Genomic DNA, 8,033 nt, shown 5'->3' with positions numbered 1-8,033 from the left:
ATATACAAATTTTTCTAAGTAAAAATTATGGCCCTTATAATCTAAGTTATAAACTACTGGTCCTTGCCCTCTCCTGTGTCTGCAAGCACATACAGTGTCTTAATACACACATGCACAGAGACACTATTTGATTTTTGCAAATGTGAGACAATAAACATTCCTTTCTTCCTTCCAAAATAATAATTAAGCCTTGCTTATTTAAGTGTAATTAGATGCCAAAAATATAATGACAGTAAAGACATATTCATGGAAGCTTAAGTTTCATGTTTTCATGTCTTCATGTTTTCTCAAACACTTGAAGGTGGAGCCTATTGGTTCCAGGATATTATTATGTTCTGGGAATTTAAAAATGAGTAAGAGAAACTCCCAGGTAACAGTAATAACAATAAAATACAATGAAAGCTATATGCAGATAAGTAAGGGAGCCTTGAAGAAAGAACATTCATTGGAAAAAGTGTGGGAATTATGGGGAAGCAGAGGTAATGACTGGGTTTCTCAGAGGGCTTAGCTTTGAAATTATTAGTTCTCGAGGCACATAAAGGAATACTCATTATAATAGATACTAGTGCGAGAAGAAGCTAATATAAGAATTAAAGTGTGCTTTTGCAGAGGATTTTTTTCATTCCAGAATTTTAAACACGTGTTTGATCATATGACGACACCTTCTCCTCTCCACTTCCTTCCACTATGCCCCTTAATTCCATGTCTTCCATTGTTATTTTTCCTTTTCTATTAAACAATTTTGTTTGTTTTTTTAAAATTTTTTCCTTTAAAAGGCCTTTGATTCTTTTTACACACCCCCTAAGCGATCCTGGGTATGGGGTCCATGCCCTGGAATCTAGTCAACTAACCAGGCATTACACTAGTAAGGAAAACCGATTCTCTCTCACAACCAGCATCTACCAGTTGTCAATAGATGCTAAGTTCAGGGTGAGGATATTTTGGGGTTATGAGGGAGATTTGAACCCAGGGGCTTGGACATGCTGGACAAATGCTCTTCCACTAAGATACACCCTACTAAGGTGTTGTCTTGGAAATGAGAGCAATGATTAAATTTAAATGCACAGATAGGCCTAAAGGTAAATGGTGTTATAGGCCATTTCATGATGTTTTTAAACCTGGAGTCCTTTAAATTTGTTATTAAAATATATGGTATATTTTTCTTCCCAAAACTGTGTTGTTGTTGTTCATCTTTGGAGTGCGCTTTGGTTCTTTCTTTTGATTTTCCTTGTATTTGCTTAATTTGCTGTATTCTTCTTATTCCTTCTCAAAAACAGTGTGCTAGATAGCTTTAGTGTCAACTTGACACACCTGGGTTGTGGGAGCTTCAGTTGTGGAATTTCCTCCATTGGCCTGGCCTGTGGCCATGTATGTGGGGCATCTTCTTCATTGTTAAGTGATGTGAGAGGGCCCAGTCCACTGTGAGTGGTGCCACTCCTGGGCAGGTGGGCCCATAAGAAAGCAGGCTGAGCAGGGGCCAGGGGAACAAGCCAGTAAGCAGCATTCCTCCATGGCCCGTGCTCCAGCTCCTGCCTCCAGGTTCCTGCCCTGAGTTCCTAGCTTGGGCTCGTGATGATATGGGATATGTAAACTAAATAAACCCTTTCCTCCCCAAGTTGGTATTGATAAGAGTATTTTGTCACAGCAATGAAGACACAAACTAAGACACATACTATAATTGATTTAATCTAAGACACATATATTAACATAGTTTTAAAAACATGTTTGAAAAAGAAAAATTATGTTAAATGTTGAAGAAGTAAACAGACCAATATAAGACTGGTTATGGTTAGATATTAAGCTTTGAACAAGTTTCTGGAAATCTAGGCAAAACGAGGAAAACAGCATATTAAATCAGTCTGAATTATCTGAAAGAACAAAAATTTAATGTACAACCTGATAATTTGTTTCCTAATATTTTCAATACAATATTGTATTGTATTGCAATATTGTAAATACACGTATGTCTGCACTTCTCTCATTTATCAGAAATTATTACCATTGTAAATATTTTATTATGCTTTTGAGTACATGCAATATTTTTCTTTTTAATTTTGAGGGTATCATAGGAAATTAAAGTGTGGAGAAGTTGTTAGCCAATAGTTCCTTTTGTTAAGACTTATTGTAAAGTTAAAATAACTGTGAAAGCATGATAAGGCAAAGGAGTCAGTGCATACTTTCTGCATGTGTTAAAATCTTTAAACTCATATGTGCAATTATTACATGTTAATAAAAATTAAATTTTCTTGTAGTTATCCATTGCTTCTGGCTCTTAGACTCTTTTGACCCCCTTCTTTGATGATCCCTGAGCCTTGAAATGAGGAGGTATGATAAAGGTGTCCCATTTAGGTCCGAACACTCAGCAGTTTATTTTCTCTGCACAGTGCCCAGTTGTGGGTCTCTGTGATAATCACTACCTATGGCAAAAAAAGCTTCACTTATGAGGTCTGAGAGATGCAGTAATCTATGGGTATAATGATAAGCCTTTAGAAGTTAAATACTTGTCCATTTATCAGAATAACAGTAGTTAAGTCCTTCTGTGGGGCCTGTCATCTGTATAGCCACAGGTTCTTCCCAACACAACAGAACAGTTGTCCATATAAACTCACAACAGTTGTGACAATATGCACAAGGCCTGGACTAGCTCAAACCCTGCAAAATCAAATCAAAGAGGTTGAGGAAGTTGGCACAGTGTCCTACCGCTACCTGAGGAGTTATTGGTAATTGATAGCTGCTGGTGGAGGGAGAGAGTCAGTTTCTTTAAGAGTATAGGTCCTGGGCAGGCTCATGACACTCCATTGGATGACCACACACCCAAGAGTATATGGGCAGCACAAACTGGTTTCTATGGGTTCAAATAAAAGGAGGACAAAATACTGGTGGGTAAAGAAGTGAGTGTGGATCTGGGAGGTTTGTGGGATGAGGGGTCAATATGCTCAAAATACACTGTATGAAATTCTCAAACAAATAATAAAATATGAAATATTTAAATCTTATTTTAGAAACAAAATAATTTAAAAAGTAAGCATGACAAATAAACACATGTTAGAATTTAGTAGACCTCATTGTGTAGCAATTGAGTGCTTCTGAGGACTATGCCAAAGAACTGGAAGATATTTCCTTCATATCTATCATTAGGAACATGTTTCCATACACTTACATATACTGCACTTTAAAATATATATGGAGATGCATTATTCTATGATTATGACACTCTCATCAGAGAACTTTCATCATGTAACAGGTGGTTATTAACACAGAAACCCACAACTGGCCAATGTGCAGAGAACAAGAGACTGCAGCATGTGTATCCTTAAATAGAACACCTGTATCAACCTTCTGCCTCCCAAGGCTCAGGGATCATTACAGAAAAGTGGGTGGAAAGATTCTAAGACCCAGAGGTGGTAGATGACCACAGAGAAACAGTTTTCCAGACAGCTGGTCAGTTGCTCAATGAACTCACAGCAATGGTGACAGCATGTACAAATCCCACGGAAGCTCAGACCAGACAATCCCAGCACAGACATGTAGTAGGGAGTAAGCAGCTCCAACCCCACCTAAGGAAATTGTGGCAACAGATGGTTGTTGAGAGGGACGGAGACAATTTCTTTCAAGTATGGGACTCTTGGTAGGTTAACCAGACTCTAATGAATAGACTCCCACTGAAGGACATTTGGAGACATAAATTAGATTCTATAGGCCTTATTATATATATATAAAATAAAGTACATTAAATTAGGAGAGTGCAATAAGGGAAGGTGTGGATAAGGGAGGGGATCTGAATATTATCAAATCATATTGTACAAAAATCACAAACATTGATAGAGGAAAAATATGTATAGAGAATTTATAGAATTTATATTTATTCATTTTTTTCAAAACTAATCTGTGATGCCTAATCATCATTATGTGACACCATTGAGCTGTACCAAATTCTGATTTAACTCACATTTCCTGATACAACTCATACCAAAGCTATCTTCAAACTCAAAATCTGATTCCTTCCAGGCACTTGGCACTCTGGAGAAAGTAGAGTGACAGAATATCTATAGCATAGATTTGTATATTGACCTGGTAAGGACAAAAGATTTTCCAACCCTACTCCCTCTAGAGGAGATAGACACCAGAGAAACAAGTAAGGACTTCCATGAAAACAAATGAATATTCTCTTTTTTAATTCTTCATCTAGTAGATTATGCAGTACTACCCCTCTCTGTATTTTTGAATTGTGATATTTCACATAGGCAACATGTAAAACAGATTCCCACAAACAGGTAGGCATGCTGCTTATTAACAGGTTTCAGCAAGTCTCATTCCACGCTATAGAATGTTAGGAACAAAAAGCTGGTGTTCTCACAAGGGTGGAGATAGATTCACAAATGGTGAGGTGTTGATGACAGTCGGCAGTTTCATTCTTATAAAAGAGTGTGAAAGTTTTCAGGAAGTTAAAAGAATTAACCTATAATTAATTATGACGCCTATAGGAAGGGCTTAATGTTCCTTTATATTCAGAAAGAGAGTATTTAATGATGTCTGCTAAGTCTATAAAATATTTCAAAGCATTGTACATTCAAAAAGTTTATTGGAGCAAAATGAGTTGTATTTTATTGGCTAAGCAAAGTTGTTTTTTTCCTAAAGAGAATTTAAGGAGAACTGTATTTAAGGCTAGATACTCATAGGAAAATTAAATTTACATTGTTGCTCTAATTTAATAGATGTAGGATTTCTGTTGTCCTCACTTTTCTGTAATCACTCTGGTGTCACTTTATTCTCTCTTTTTTGCTTTTTTGAAAAATATTATATTTATTATTTTTATTTTATGAGTGTATTGCCTGAATATGTGTTAGTACACCAGTGTCATGCAGTGCCTACGGAGGTCAGAAGAGGATATCAATTCCCTAGGAGCTTCAACTACAGATGGTTGTTAGCCTCCATGTGCCTGTTGGGAATTGAATCTGGATCCTCTGCAAGAGTGGCCTGTGGTCTTAACCACTGAGCCTTTTTTTTCCTTTCCTTTTCTTTTTTTTTCTGCAGGGTCTTCCTGTCTTCCTGTAGTTCCATCTAGTCTGCAACTCACAATGTAGACCACACTGGTCTTTATTTCACAAAGATCCTCTTGCTTCTGCCTCCCAATTGCTGAGATCAAAGACGTGTTACCATGCCAGGTTTCACTCTAACTTTGAAAGTCAACTAGCCCCTGACTTTTGTATACTTCCTATGTACATCTCATTCTCTCAATTCTAGAGGAATTCTACCTTTGATGTAATATTTAATAATTTAATTGTCAAATTATGTTTCCCCAAATGTTTTAACATTTCTCTTTTGTATTTTCTAATCATTTATTTCACATAAACATGCTTTCCCTTGTGGTAAAGTATGCTCTCCTAAAGTGATAGTCTCAAAATGAGGATCAATGGATAAGACTTAACCTATAGTTCTCCATCCTTTCTCTGATGAAGTATTGTATTTTACATTTAATTTATGATTGATCCCATTTATCATCTCTCAGCATCCTACAGTGAGATGCCAATCCAAACTGTTTATACATTTCATTTTTATTAAAAATATCAAATAAAGACAAGCCATGGATCAGATGACACTATAAAATTGCCTCAACTACAGAAATATAAATATTCCTGTTACATATATAAAGCACCAACAGCGGTCCTTCACAAACAATCAAGAAGAACAAACATTCTATTACTATAGATTGGCATAGTTACTATGCTAAAAGATATAAAAATTGCTAAATAAAATCCTGGAAACCATATTGAGAACATATTAAAAGAACCAGACTGTCTATTTTAAAGCTAGACTGGACTAGATAATGATATCACTTTACAACATTTGTGAAAATTTGTCAAATGACTTTCCTGCAATAATTGAGATTTCTGATATTTTTTCAAATGAAACATTTTATTGAATGGTTTTTGTGTCGTAAACCTTCTAACATTCATATGTTAAACCTCTTGAGAATGGGACTTTTCTCCATTTTCTTTCTCAGAAAACATGTTAGTATATTTTGTCTGAGTTCTCTCTGGGTTTCTTGAGCTATCAGACAAACCATATAATATATCTTTATGTGAATTTTTCATTTTACATCTTAGTTTCTCAGAAAACATGTTAGTATATTTTGTCTGAGTTCTCTCTGGGTTTCTGGAGCTATCAGACAAACCATATATCTTTATGTGAATTTTTCATTTTACATCTTGGGTAGGGAGGGGGTAAATGGGGAAACTTACAAAGAAAAAAACACCTGGCACCTAGCTCTACATGGCTCTGCCCACTGTTACAGATCACTTCTGTGCCCACCCACAGTCTCTGTTAACTTTCACCCACATGTCTTGGGCCCCCTCTCACATCCATGAGGGTGAGATGCTGGGGCCATCTTTCTCTTCACACCTGCCACTGCACGTTCGTGGCAGCTTGCAGCTTCTGTCCGAAGATGGTGCCCAGAAGCTCCTTCTCTGTGGATAACTCTCAGCAGTCAATTCTCTACAGCAGGCCCCACCCCTCAGAGGAACCAGGCACATGGGATACACTTCACCCCTTTCCTCCGCTCTTACAATCTTTCTGCCAATCTTCTGCTAAGGTTCCTGAACCTTGAAGGGGGTGAAAGATGTAGGGCGATCTCTCTTGTATCATGGCAAGATAATGACTTCTTCACCTCTCCATTATTTGTCTTTAAGTCATGGCCATTGATCTACTTTAGCAGTGTTTCTTTTATTATAAAGACAAATAGAAGGAGGTAGACACATCTAAACAAACACGAATGTAAATGCAAATGCCTAGAAGATATTCCAGTAGGAGTACTATATTCATTGAACAGTATACTTGTACCCACGAGGTCCTGTAGCCTTCCTTGACACAAGGCCTTGACTTGGTCTACAGCACCAGATGTGTGTTCTACCCCTAGGAGCTGGCCTTATCCAATTAGAAATTTGTCAGTTGTATGTCTGTTGGTTGAGCCATTATTACACTTGCAGGCATTGTTTGGCATGTCCATAGTTTGCAGCACACGGGATCCATTGTTGAGTAGAATCATAGGGGATCCTTTCTTCCCCAACCATCTGCATAGTGCCTTCTGGCAATATGAATGTCATCCATCCAGTGGCATGGAGTTTTCTGGCTTAGTCTTAGCTCCATCTCTTCTTTTTCTCCCGTGCTTACAACATGCAGTGTTTTCAGCAACATGGTCTTACTGACCTTTCTAGTGTACAACCAACATTAATGGCAATAGCCTCGGTGAATTTGAGGACATCTAGATCTCTCTCTGACCAATAACTCATAGGGGGGCAACCCACCCCTGGTACTGTAGATTTTTTTAACAGTTATATAGTTTGGGAGTCTCTGCCTTCATCTTACCAAACCATAAAACTCTGAAGAATCTTACAGCTATGGCTGGCCTTTGCTTTATCAGGTATCTTTCAAATGGGTTTCACCTCTGTAAATCACTTGAAGGAAGGTTAACATTGTATGTGAAATCAATCGTAGACAAGGTCTTACATAGCATGGAAAGGTTTTGTCCATTCATATTAACTGTTTTCTCCATAGATCCTTGTTAGGTACCATAGCATGGGTATGAGGCATTAGTTTGGTTAGCTCTTTACCATTTTTAGTTATCCCTTTGGATACTTTGATTCTTGATATCCTTACAAGTATTGGCTCCAGTTGCCTGACCCTGTGCTGGGCTAAGGAGACAGGGGGTTTCTCCTGTCCCCCCCTGCACTTGTTGGTCCCCTGAGTCAGACAGGCTCTGAATCTGCTTCCTAACTGTAGCCACATCTATCATATTCCCATTGACCACACCAGGTTGTTGGGGGAGAATTTTGTGGGAAAACCTGCTTCCACCCCTAGTATAGCCTTTATCAGAAGAGAAATGCATCTTATTTAATCCTTAGGGATTCTTAATCACCCCTTGTACAGTTGTTGTCTTTTGAATGTCCCTCGTAAACTGTTCTTCTGGTTTTAAAACCTTCCAGAAATGCCTTAGTTCCGAATTTAGTTTCCTGTCAATTTTTTCTCTGGGGTTT

Source organism: Nannospalax galili, unplaced genomic scaffold (assembly GCF_000622305.1).
Source record: "Nannospalax galili isolate Female #2095 unplaced genomic scaffold, S.galili_v1.0 scaffold128, whole genome shotgun sequence".
Lineage (NCBI taxonomy): Eukaryota > Metazoa > Chordata > Mammalia > Rodentia > Spalacidae > Nannospalax > Nannospalax galili.
This window is presented reverse-complemented; position numbering follows the sequence as displayed.